We start from the raw sequence: 13,721 nt of genomic DNA, 5'->3' as shown, positions 1-13,721 counted from the left end.
AAAATTAAATAAGAGAATACATCCAAAAGACTTGCTGTGAAAGTGGCTGACAGCAATCAGGAAATTCTGCATTAATGCTAACACTATCTTTATTAGCTATTGTGCTGCTTTGTTATTGGGGGTAGTTTGCACTATTGTCCTAATCTTTAATACAACACAGTTTATTGTGCTTCCTATCAGAAACAGGACATGGGTCCCGAATTGCTACACCAATTATTTCCCTTATCCTTCTCTGTTTAGACTTTGCTTCGGGTACTTTTAAATGAGAATTTCTGAAATCTTGAAATGAAGCTTCTAGTTATTGGACATGATTCTTCCTACCTTGCGTAGGGGTAACTCCTTTTCATTCTGCATTTGATAGACACTTTCTTGCATAAATAATAAAACTGCCCTGAATGAATTTGCACAGGTTTTTGCCTCGGGCAGAATAACAAGCTTAGGTAGATGACTGAGTATGATCCTTTGTCTGTTGACATTATTTTTAAACTCTTCTTCCTTCAGGCTGTGGCAGTGTGTATTAAATAAATGATAAACACCATACCTAACAAAGAGTCTGCTAACATTTGGACTACAGCGGGTGTTTCCCAGGTAGTTGAGAGGTTATATCAGTGAATTATTTATTTTTTCTGAGGGGTCATGTTCTCTCCCCAGTTTTCTCAAGCAACTGGTACTCAGCAGTGGAGATGGATAGTATCCAGCAACATTGTTAACTGGAGCATATAAAAATCACTACTATGATTCACTAATTATTACATTGTGTCTGAACCATCCAGTGTAGTGACTTAATCCAAAAATGGGAAAAACTGCTGTTTTTCCAAATGGCTGAATTGCTAGTCCTCTAAGTTCTGTCACAGTAATTTGTCCTGGCAGAACATAAGATGTGTAATGGTAAAAGTGCTGATTTGTTCTCTGATAAGCCAGATGTGCTAACTGCTGAAATATTCAATGAGCCTCTTTCAAAGGCCTGTTTTACTGCTCACTTTTGATAAATAGAAAATGAAGTGTTGGGGACACAACCACATCCAGCAAGCAACTCTAACAAGTGGAAAAACAAGTAGCTTGATTCCACCTTAAACTGCAATGAAAATATTATCTGTATTCAGGATGTGGGTGTCCTTATTTTTCTTTGGCTGCCAAAGCAATTAACATAATATGCTCACTTGCTGCTTTTAGAGCAAAATAGAAGTTTCAGCTGAAGCAGTGACAACCATGTTGTCATAATTCTGGAGTGGATTCATTGAACTGAGGTGGTGAGGGACAGCCGGTCAGGAGGGTCGCTCGGAGAAAGGAAGCATGTTGATCAGTTCAGGCTTCTCTTACTGGGAGAACTGGAGCAAAGATGGAGCCGTTTATCAGAGCTGAGATAATGTCTAGGTCTAAGACGATTGATTATTTCACATATGATCCTTTCCATGTTCTACATTTTCTGCTGTAAACACTTATTATCCTCTTATTTTGTTTGTTGTTTCTAAAGGTAATGAGTTTGCTGAAACGTGAGCAACCTCCCCCCTCCACTAGCCCAAAAGGAGACAGTGAGTGAAAGGGATGTGTCAGGAGACACCCAGCACGCCTGTGATGTGACACTCACTGATACATTGCCATGTTATTTCTTCAGAAGTTTGCTAATTAGTCGTTAAACTGAAGTTACCCCTACAATCGCGTCCAAAGCGTCACATGAGTAACATTCATTCAGAACCAGCAGATGATGGTTTTTTTTTTTTTTTTTTCCAAGCTATCTACATAATGTTGCACTGTCTTATGTGGTGCCTTTCAATCTAGTGCTAAAAAGGGCACCTACTGTGCACAGTGGCTTGAATGAGACTGTAATTGGGAAAAACAGTCTTAGGACTTAATGCAGCAACGTGTGGGTCCGTCACTCTGGTACGGAGCCACCAAGCCTTCGAGTGCCTCCGTATGTGTTACAGCTCTTACTAGGCTGGATGCAAAAACTGGTATGTGGGAGCGACTGGGGCAGTATTCTTGGGTGAAAAACTCTACCCTGGGTATGCTTAGGTTAGAAAGAAATGCCTTACATTTTTCCATGCCTTCTGTTTTCTGCCGTGCTTTACCTTTCAAATAATGTTATTTTATACAGTGCCGTAAATGAGCACTGCGGAGGAGAAGGGTGAGCGTAGGCACCAGCTTCATGACCAGGTACAGAGAGCCTCAGAGGCTACGTAGCAATTCAGGAGCACTTGTATACACACCGGTTGTCTGCACTTAATGGATTCTCTCTCTTTGCTTTTAATGCCGTTTTCAACTGAATTAATAGCCAGTTAACTTGCTGCAAGCTGCAAACATTTGTAGTCTGCCCTAAGGGACAGACATTTGGAGAGTGCCCAGCCTAACCTTTAGAGAGGTGTTAACTACTATTAATTATTTGGCTGTTGCTTAAAAAGGTAAGAGCCGCTAGATCTCCGATAGCCAAGTGGGCACCTCCATCTGACTGAGCAGGCAGGTGGCTCTTGTGGCCAGCCAGGAGAGTCTCGCCTTAGGTTTGTGCCCAAATCTCTTTCTCTGTTAACTAGCTCTGGCTTCTGCATCGTTGTCAAAGAGCAGTGAACTTCTCTGGTCATCTCAGCAAAGTCTAATTTGGGCCACAGCTTTGCGTACTTTTTTTCTTTTCTATGAGAAAGTGAGTTTGAAGTTCATGTCTACTAATGGTAAGCTCACCTCTTCCCTCCATTGTGCCTTTACAGGGCTTGGTTGTGTTGCTCCTTAAGCCAGATCGCTAAAGCAAGCCAGATTTTAAAAGAAAAGAATCTTTGTTAGTGACGCGCACGTTTTATGGGGTGAGTATGGAATGATTACTAGCTTGTAAAAATAATTGTTCATGTGAAACTGTCACCAGCTGAGGTAATCTCTAACTGGGGTTCCGTGTTGCATAACAGCAAGCAGTTAATGTATGTACATCTTCCCCCTCTCTCCCCTTAAGGAATGTTGTAAAATGTTAAATCGTGTGGGAAAGACCCATATACATATTTGAGGAGTGAAGAAAATATCTGCAGTGAAAGATCTGATGAGCTAAGCCAGTGTATTTTATCAAAAGTTGATTAGGAGATGACTTGATTAACATGCCTAAGTACTTTATAGGCAGAAAACAGTGGGCAGAAAGGATTCTTTAATTCAGTGAAAAAGGATTTAAAAAAAAAAAATCCAAAAAGCTGTTCACATCTGAAAGAGGACGCTTTTTTAACAGTGTCTGTGATTAGCTATTAAAAGAAACCATTGATAGATGCAGTGAATTTCGTATTTAGCGATGATTTCAATTTGGGAGCATATGCCTGAGAAATTTCCCAATCTTTAAATTGTTAGACTACTGTTAATTTGTCATATTTACCAGGGATCACCCTTTCCTCAAACTTGTAAATGAAAATATTGAAAGGGTGTTATAATTAAAAAGAAAATTCTAGGCTTTGTAGACTCCCTAGGAATCATTTTGTCATGGTCTCGTAGGCCACAGCAGAAGAATTGTGACTAGAAGCAGAAGGGTTGTGTTACTGGAAGTAAGAAATAATTTAATCAGTGACTATTTTGGTTAATAGACTTATAACTGCACTAACTAAGGAGGTCAGATTTAGGTCTTTAGGATTTAGTGATCTTTCTGGCTTTAAACTCTTGTAAGATGAGTAGTAGTAGTACCTCTCTTGAATCAAAAAAGGCATGAGAATATCAAAGTTCAGAAGCCTAGGAAGATGTGATTGTGGAATGGCTCTAGAAACTATTTAATATTTTGTTGGCCTTAGTTACCCAAGCAATTGAGTAAGGTACTACTGGCAGTCGGGGAACTCTTGTAGCAGAACAGATGCAGCTGAGAGCTTGAAAGAGTAAATCCTAGGAGCAAAGATACAAAACTCAGCCTTTTCACACCTTTTCAGTTTCAACTTCAGCTATTATCAAAGACGTGGAAATGGTCAGGTTTATCTGGGAAATGTTCACTTGAATGACATTTTTTTTATAGTAGTATTTTATGAGGATGGTTCCACAAAACTTTGAGGAGAAAGGAACATCATTTGTCTCTTCCTCTTAATCTTTCATCGGGAGGAAACAAGGCATTAATCTCTCAAGTCTGTCTGTTTGAGTGCCTGTCAATCAATTAAAATTCACATGCAATCTATAGACAAAAGTATTTCAGCTGAGTCCATGTTGCTGTGTTTGCAGTGTAGTGATGCAGATGGTGCAGCTTCCTTGGGCAGGCAGTAGCCTGCTGATTGCCAGTTTTCTGCTTTCTTGTCTTGTGCCTTTTAGCAGTATCTCACAGGTATGGCTATGTCATTATTCCTGCACGTTATCTCCTGAAGTAGGTGCTAGTTGCTGATCTGCTGACTCTGAATCACTGGAGATGCTGGTATCCCTGGCAGCCTGCGAGCTCTTTCACACAGGGTCTGTCTTCCTGTGGTTGTGCCATGCTGGGCGATGGCTCCCTCCTCTGCCCCTTGCCTCCAGGAAAGCTTTGGTCCAGCAACTCTGCTCGTATAAGGGAAACTTTGGTGGCTGGATTATTTTCACTTTAAAAGGGAGCCTTTCAAGTCATCTCATTTCTCTAAGAAAATTGTAAACAAATTTGTTTTCTAACCTAATTTGTTCTTTCTTTTTTTTTTTTTGTTTGACCTATATTCAGGTGAGATGCCAGCCTGTTCATTGAACTGACCTGAGAAAAAAAAAAGCTGAGGACAGCTGTAACTCACATTTTAAGACAAGCTGGATCTTTAAAAACTGCTTATATGAATAATTGGCTGTTGTGGTAGGCAGCAACTTGATAAAGATTTTGAGATCTACTATTGGGAAAAAAATGTGCATTTGATGTGTTCTGTAGTAATGTATGATAATGCCGGCTGATACTTCTCAGTGCTCTCCATGCACTAAAAATGCTGTGTCTGGTAGCTGCATATTAGGCCATATCTTCCCTTTCTTGGAGTTTCACCATCACCTTTAATGAGAGCAGGATTAGGCTCTTTGCACATAATCATTTCACTATTTATCAAAAGGTTTGAGTGATCATGTGGGCATCTGCCTTCAGCAGACGGTTATGAGATGAGAAGCTCACAATGCATTCCCAATATTTCTTTCAAAGGCAGAGTCAATTTATCTATAAGTGACGTATTACACTCTTTGTGCAATTACTTTTGGGCCTCAACCAACAGCCGTTAAGTGAGTGGAAAAGCTCCCATTGACTTTAATCAGAGTTGGCTTAGTTGCACATTGAAGAAGACTTAATTGCTGTCTGAAGCTAAGACATAATGCTGAGAGGTACTTTATAACTACCAGAGATAAACAGATACTATTAGACTGATTTTATTTGTATGTAAGTAGGAAGTACAATTGACCATATAATTCTTTTTACTATTTTTATTGTTAGGTGTTATTTACTAATAAATAAAATAAATGAACTTGCATTTAAGCTGTTGAGTGACTACACCATGACTCTACTTTAGTATAGCATTAGGGACTGATGCTGTAATGCTGCCTGATTTTAATTTTCAAAGATGGAACCCCAAGGCATTCTTTTCTTTTGTCTTTGACTGTCTTTGTATTAAATTAAAAAAAAAGTAAAGAACCTTATAACTCCAGACACTTTTAAACTTGAACTTTTCATTACTTGCATTATTGCTTTTACTGCCACTTATTTTATATTTTTATATAAATGTCAAAGAATGGCAATGACTTGTGGTGAAACAGAAGAGATTGGTAATCCAGAGGGGTTGTCTGAGTGCTTTGAATTAGGTCTGGGATTTACCTGTATCACAAAGCCTTACTCAGTTAACTGTTGCAAGGAGGAGACTTCTCTGCCCATGGCATGTGACAATTGAAGATTGTGTTTAAAATTCCTGTTAATGTTAAGCAGAATTACATGTGCACATCCTAAAATGAATAAATTAGATGATACTGACTCAGTTTTGGATAATTTCCACATTTTTTACTCCTGCAGAAATGCCTCAAACTTCTGCAAATAGTACCCATTTTCTCCAAAATTTGTATTCGTATGGAATTGGATACAACAGAGAAAGGAAAGCTAGTTACTGAGCACAAGGGATAGGGAGCATGACCAATGCAAAAAGCAAGCAAAATGATTTTTACAGCAGTGTTATTAATGACTAAGGCAGAAGAAATCAATTCACCAGGAAGAAATGATGCAAAATGAGAGCTCAAGTGAGAATTTTAGATGGATGGATGAGAAATGCCATGTATTAGAAACGGTATCAAAAAAAAATTTTGCAAGACTTTTGACTTGGGTTTAGGAAGAGTTTTTAGTAGATAATGGTCAGGTTTTGTTACTGGAGTCAGGAGGAGGCTAGGTTTTCCCTCTCGGTGGTTGAGAGGGTAAGAAAGGGAGGAGGATTGCTAGGGCAGCAGGTCAGAAGGTCCGTTTGGGACTTGGCTGTGGCTGGCAGCTGGGTAGCCCTGGGACCCCGGCGGCGACCCAAGGCTCGGTGCAGCTGCAAAGGGTTGCATCCTGAGCAGAGGAGCATATTTGCAGCTCATCCATATGACAGCTTCACCCGTGAGTGCAGAGGTGGAGGTAACTATTCAGAGACAAGATATGGAGGAAGAAAGAGACGCGAAGGCTGAACCATAAGGATCTTAAGAACTGCGTATGGGAATAAAATCATAAAGTTAGACAGAGAATCATGAGAAGACAGGGCCAAGGATGGGAAGGCTCTTGAAGTGTGGGGTCAGTGGTTTTAAGCCAGGTGTGAGGGTGAAACAGGAGGCTGGAATATTGACTGTTTCTAAGCTTTTTGCTGGGAAGCGTGTGTTATATTTTTGGGGTGAGCTGGGTGTATTAGAAGAGAAAAGAGAAGGAGGACCGTGAGCTATTGGGGGAGATGTTATGGGGATGGCAGGGAGATGGAGGTAATGAGAGGGGAAAAGGTTACTGGAGAAAATAGGGGATAGAATATGAAGAGCAATCAAAAACTTCTGTCTCATTAAAAGGAAGGGAAAAGGTGAAAAACAGAAAGGATGACATAGGGAAAATCAGATTGTTTTGCCTATATTCTCTGAAGAAATCATTAGGTGCTGTGCAGACAGAAGAGGGAGAGAAGGTTTCAAAAGAAAAAAGGCAAAACAGCATAAAGGAGTCTGGGATTACAAGCAGTGCATTCTGTCAGGGCAGAGAAGTAGAGTATTTTAGCTAGGAAGATGTCAGAGCTGAAGGGGAGAAAACATATAGAAAAAGATGTCAACTTGATCCCTTTTTTCCTGCCAGGAATGCCCACAGCAGGCACATAATAGTAGAGAAAGCAGCTGCTGTGGGTGAACTGGACCTGTAGGTTGGCAAGTCAGGCGTTGCCTTCAGAGGGAAGGAAGAGAGCATTGCAGTTAGGAGTACAGCCTGGAGAAAACCTGAACTTCACAGAAACAGGCCCGAAGGAAAAGAGGGAAGAGAATTTTTGGAGCAGAAGAGAAGTCATCATTGTGCATACACTGGAAGTCATTGCACAGATATGTGTGTGAGAGAGAGGCAAGGGGGAGAGCGTTTTGGCATTAAGAAGGACCAGCTGGTACTTTGTCAGAGCCCTTCCGATTCTGGGACGTGTTGCATGTTAACAGAAAACAAAAAGAGGAAGAAAAATGAAATGTAAGGTTGGAGCCCAGTTTTATGGGACCAAAAATACAGTTGTGTGTTATAGTGAGGATATATTTATTTAGTACCTATTGGCTGTATAAAATTGCTTTTGGACTGTTTTTTATGATTCTTCATAAAACAAAGACTTATTAAATTTACTTGGCAGCTGTAGGGTAAGGTAAAAATGAAATAAGCTGCACTTTTTTTTTTTTTTTTTTAAACAGCCTTTGGCAGTTCTCTGTCTTTTATTTTAAGCAGATGAGACTCAAACAGAGATTACATTTAACACCTTTGGAAACTTTTAAACATCATATTTGGCTATCATAAATTGTAGTGGGAAGTGTCCTGGAGTCCAGTTTGTGCCCTAGTTCAATGTGGGTTTAGTGAATGAGGTCCATACTATGCAACGTGGATGGTGTGCCACGCTGAGGAATGCTAATGAGAAGGGAATTGTACCAACCGAGTTACTGCTGTTGAGCCTTGCAAACTAAAATAACAGAATCCTAAATAATAGTTAACTTCCCAAAATATCACTGGTCAGATCCTGCACAGGAAATTTGAACATGAATGGCTGCATTGACAGGGCAAAAATATTTATCAGGTTTTTTTGGTTTTCACTGATAGATCTCAGGATTTCTTTATTCAGCCCCAAGGGAGTCTTATCCAATTTCCCTTTTTCTTCCCCTGCCCCATTTCAAGTCATTGCAGGCTCTTTTTCTTCACTCAAGGCAGTTTGCAAGACTATAAGCCATGGTTTACACACAGGGAACATGCCACTATTTTTCTTCTTTTGTTTTAAAAAAAAATTTTTTTGATTTCCTTTCATTTGGTTTGACCATTCCTTAATTCTGTTCAGCTTTGTTTGCTGACAGTAGCTTTGCTCTCACTGCTCCTGGGAGCGATGCAGAAGTTCAGGTGAACTGTGCCATGCCACCAGCTGTAGCCAGCCAGGAGCCGGCGGACTGGCTGCCTGGTGCGCTCCACGGGCAGCCGTGCTGCCACGAGGGTGCCAGCAGCCTTCACCAGCAACACCTGCCTGAACAGTCCCTTGGCATGTTTCCCCTCTTTCTCCTCCTTTTTGCTTTGAAAGGCCACATCTTCTGATGCCTTGCCACTTGCAACAACATCTCGTCTTATGAGTTTGTTTGGACTCCGTGGTTTGTTTGTTTTTCTTTTTTTTTTTTGTCCTGATGTAGTAGGTTCGATATCATCTGGTTGTCGACGTCAGGCATTGGTTTTCTAGGGTAATGTCCAGCATTAGGACTAGATTATTTAATGTCTGATATTACTGTAGAGGCAATGGCAGGTTCTTCTGCTGAACTGTCTTTCAAGACTAATTACTCATTTCCATCCAGGCAGAATCATTTTAATGAAGAAGATAAGATTTGTAGAGCTTTCGTTCAGTAGCCATGACTGACAAAGCAGTCTCCAATATGTGGTATTCAAATTAAAATAAGTGACCATTTTCAGTAGGCTTAAACTTCAGTAAATAAAAAAGTTCATGTGGTGACTTGCCATCCTTGGTGTTAAAGTTGGAAAAATAAAGCAAATGCTACCTTATAAGTATGGATCAGTGTTTGTTAGAGTTTCTCTTTCCTTATTATGTTTTGAATGTTGAAGCACTTTCCATTCCCAGTAAACTTTATTCTAGGGCTATGACTTCTCATTCTGGCAAATTTGGAGTACTTCAGCATAGCTTAATTTTGGATACCTGTGGGGTTTTGCTGAAAATTTCTATTTCAGTCTCTTCTTGTATTAGAGTTTTGGCTTAAACCTCTGATATGTTACACGTTCTTCCATTGTTTCATGTACCAACTTTACCTTCTGATTGAAAACAAATATTTCATTTGTGTGATTTTTTTTTTTTTTTTCCCTTCCTTTGTATACAAGACTCAAATTTTTGTAGCGGATTAGCCTTTCCTGCTTGAGTTGATTGAAGACAACACATCGCAAGAATGAACTGCAGTTCAGACCTGACTGCTGTCAAACTTTGTAAATGAATTCCTTGGTCAGATATGAAGCAAAACTCTGCTTTTTCAGAGTTTCAGTCGATGGAGATTTTGGCTGTTCTGTTCTTCCAATCAAGGGTTTGAGGGACAAGTTTTAGTAACTGTATTTGTATTCTTAGTTCCTTGTGGTATTCAGAAATCATTCTGAGACACAGGGAATAAGAAACTTCAGTATCTCCATTACCTGAAGTCATGCTCGAAAGAATAGGAGTGTGCTAAGGGTGCAGCTCCTCACTTGTTGTCAGCTGTCACTGAGTTGCTGTTACTGTTCCAGCACTGTCAACCACATCAAAGTCGAGTCTGAAACTTGGAGAAGGGTGATGTAATGGCAGAAAAGTATTTTGATGCTAATATCCTGTTTCTGTAATGGGTTCTTCATATGTTGTTATTAATATGCAACATCACAATTAACTAAAACTCATCCAAATAATGCTGAGATCTTTCTTTGGACCTAGTAACTTCTTTGATGTTAGAAAGTGAAACTTTTGGCAAAGTAAAGTCAGCATCTGCTCTAGAGTGAAGGGGGACGTTGTTGAGCTGGAAATGAGCAAATGCTTTGTGACCATGAACGGGACCTGTGCGGCGTCACGGCCTTCCCCCCCCCGCATGCCTCCACTGCTTGCCCAATGCTTTGGGGACAGGCTGCCTATTGCCGTTCGCTGCTTAAGCGCAAATGCCCATCTCACATTGGTGAAGTAGAGCAGCGCATCAGGCGTTTGAATCGTTGGGGGAATGCAGCAACATGGATTTCTAGTTTACTATGGATTTTCCTGGAATTAAATGTAAATATTCTTGCCTAAAATCTGATATATTTTTTTTTCTTATCTTCCTCAGCAGTTAGAGATTGTTCTTCAGCAACCTTGAAAAAGTATTTGTGCCTTCTTTTTTGCCTATGGGGTCTGCTCATTTGCTCTGTCTGTAAGTTTTACTATTGTTTTCAACCCCTCTTTTGAAAAGCTTTGGTTATTGCAGTAGGATAAATTTTAGTCATAGGTCTGTTGTTGTTTGTTGCATAGTTTTATGAGAATTTATTTGCTTACTGATAGAAAAACAGCCACAAATTCATTTACAGTAGAGAGGAAAATAAACTGAACATTTGAGATGTACTTACCAGTGGTCAGTGATTAAGTAGAGTTTTATCAAAATCAGTTCAGTTGGAACTTAAAAATAATTGTTTGCTTATTGCTTATGTATTAGAAATGCATTTGGGCAAATTGAAAAGCTGGCTGCTAAAAGAAACTTTATAAAACTGGGGTTAACAGAGTTCTGCATTGCTCCAGCACTGAACTGAAGTTACATTAGAAGTCTTTGCTATATTCCATTCATTATGCCTGAACCTTTAGATATTTGTACATATAAGCAACTTTGCTTGTTTGCATAAAGGTTCCCATTTGTGTGTATATTGGCATGAAGAGATTCTTAAACATTACAACAACTTTACAAAACTATGGTGCAGGTCTCATTACCTTCATTTAATTTTTTTAGTTGTCTGTTCGTTAAAATATAATGTCGTATATGGCCTAGCTTAGCAACTCAGTCAACGTGTGCTAATTGACTTTTGGGTTCTTGCATTTTTAAGAGTTAATCTTCTGCAGTTATGAGTGAGCACCACTGTGGAAAAGATATGTCACAGGACATGTGACATGTAGGAAACTTGCTAACTTGAATTTCTATTCTACACGCTTAGCTATTTTGTGCATGTCTGCAAAACACAAGGAGCAACTGCATCCATTGGGCTCACTGAATAATGGCCTCCAGCTACCGAAAGAAGTAATTCTAATGACTATTTAACCTAAAAACAACAATGGGGTTTTAGGACACAGTGACCCGTTTGTGCAGACAGGATGTAACTCAAAAGAGGTAGGTGTGAGGAAGGAATAGATGTCGGGAAAAGGAGGCAGAGAGAAACCAAAGAGTGGAAGGAACCTGCCAGTGAGGAGCTGGGAGGATGAGAAGTGCTTGATTATAACCAAAACATTTGACGATACGACCGGAGTACAGCTCAGTAGCATAACGTCTCTACATGTATGCAGGCTTCAGAGCCAGTATTATGTATGACCTATTAAAAGGGAAAGAGCTTACAGACTGCCCAGCAGAAAGCCATCGAGAAATTCTGGCAGTGAAGAAACAATCATCTGGAAATTGCCTGATCTAAGAGAGATTAAAGAAAAATGTTTTTTCAAAGGAAACAGGACTTGTTTTTCTCTCTACATAGGCCCATTATGCAGGAAAAGAGGCAAAAACTAGTTCCAGTAAAGAGTAATTTCCAAGCAGGCTCACACTTGTGCTCGTTCTCCCTACCCACCTGTGAGCTGACTGTAACCAGCTGAGCTAAGGGTACGTAGCCAACAAAAAATGCCGCTGTCCTAGGACAGTGAACATTCAGAAAGATTGTTTGTCACGTTTATTTAAAGATGGCAAAAAACACTGACCTTGCTAGCATGCCAGTCATTTCTGGCTTCTACAGTTTAAAAGCATGAAATGAACTCATGGCAGTATTGATAGCTGCTTGCACTGTACTATAAATTCAAAGGTCTGAAAATCGTTAGCTGCGTCACTCAGTGCACTGTTGTGTCAATCTAGTGTAAAAATGAAGTCTTACACTGAAGAAGGGTTTTGTGCAATTAGCACATTTTTTTATTCAACAGGTCTCCCCATCTATATATGACTTTTCCTTTGCCTGCTTTGGGCGGGGTGGGGGAATGCTATTTATAGCTGTCTTTACAGCAGATGATTCTGGCATGTAAAATAGGCTAATACCTGTCTCCTGTAGCTGTTGGTAGCTGCTTTGCCTTTCCAGGATCACCTCTAAAGTCCTTTCCTTTCAGTTGATGCCTGCAATGACGTTGAAGACAGTGGGTTTATAATTGTGTCATTTGGGGATGGAGTGGCTCCTCCACCTCACTGAGGGCCCTGTGGGTTTGCAAAATCTCTTGATAAGACTGGAAGGAGCTAATTTGGCTTCCCTGGTTCAGGCTTCATATTCAGGCCCAGCAATTAGCAGAAGGGGGCTGGAGGAAGCTCACCTGGTTAGCTGCTTGCATTTTGTTGGACAGGCGATGCAGAACCATGTGCGACTATTCTTGTACAACATTCTTCTATATAGAACCGTACGTTGAGGTTTCACCTGTAAAATTACTGCTGACATGTGTAAACCCAGATTTCCACAGAGGTTCTGCTTTGTTTTGTATCACATTTGTAATTTGTATTATTTTTATTCTTTAAACAGTAATAAACTAAGCTAGAAGCAATGGCAGGTAGAGAATACAATACAGTGTCAGCGTGGAAAGCTAACATTGCTACTGGTACTTGCCTCTTGTGAGCTTTTGGTGCTTTAAATGCACAGCCTTATCATTGCATTAATACGGTTTGTGTATTTAACTCTAAAAAGAATAGGAAAATGTTGCCTGTGCATATTTATATTAATATTAAATGTTCACCATTTAAACACTAACTGAAGTGTAGCATGTTCTGCTCAGCTCTGGCTGCACTTTTCCATGGAAGCTGTTGGTGGATAATGGGGGCACACAATTTATGCAGCTAATTGAAATACAGTGGGCTTGCAAAACATGTATGCAAACACATCAAACAATGTTGAATTCCTTTCCCTCACAACAGTCTGAGCAGACCAGAGTTTATCCTTGCTTGCAGATCCCAAGTCCCCATTGGTGACAGTGGGTTTTCCATGTTTAATGTGTGCAGGGCCAAGTCCCCATTTCAGTATATTGCTCAATACAAAAATGTCTGTTGTAATTTTAACAGTCTGCCACTAATGGGTGCAGAAAAAAATGACTGAGTACAAGTTTTTGTTTTGTCTTTGGATTATATTTTAGTTCTTTTAAATCTTACCAGCATGTCCTGTGACTTCATTGCTGGTTCCTAATGTATTGAAGCTGATAGTCACCTTCTGTCTTGCTTCTTTTACTGCTAATTAAGTTTGATTTATAATGACTTTATTTATAATGGCCCATTTATAATGTAAAGCTTTGGTCAGATCTGAAAGGGGTCTTACACTTTCAGGAGGAAGTGTTTTCCGAACAGAAAGTTAAATGTATGTAGGCTTCTGGGTATGCATTAAAACCAAGAGTGATCCTGAGAAAACTTTTCCTTTTTATAGCATAGAAAGCCTAGTAGCTGCATAG

At 39.8% G+C, this 13,721-nt stretch overlaps 1 long non-coding RNA gene across 1 annotated transcript; it reads left to right on the top strand.

Moving 5' to 3' along the window:
• The first annotated feature begins 2,586 nt into the window (after positions 1-2,586).
• Positions 2,587-5,390, top strand: LOC106496440 (uncharacterized). Its single transcript, XR_001294598.2, has 2 exons — positions 2,587-2,792; positions 4,622-5,390. It is a non-coding gene; the product is annotated as an uncharacterized lncRNA (long non-coding RNA).
• Positions 5,391-13,721: the final 8,331 nt, after the last annotated feature.

This window comes from Apteryx mantelli, chromosome 15 (genome assembly GCF_036417845.1).
Source record: "Apteryx mantelli isolate bAptMan1 chromosome 15, bAptMan1.hap1, whole genome shotgun sequence".
Taxonomy (NCBI): domain Eukaryota; kingdom Metazoa; phylum Chordata; class Aves; order Apterygiformes; family Apterygidae; genus Apteryx; species Apteryx mantelli.
Note: the sequence above shows the minus strand (reverse complement) of the source record. Positions and strands in the feature narration are given on the sequence as shown.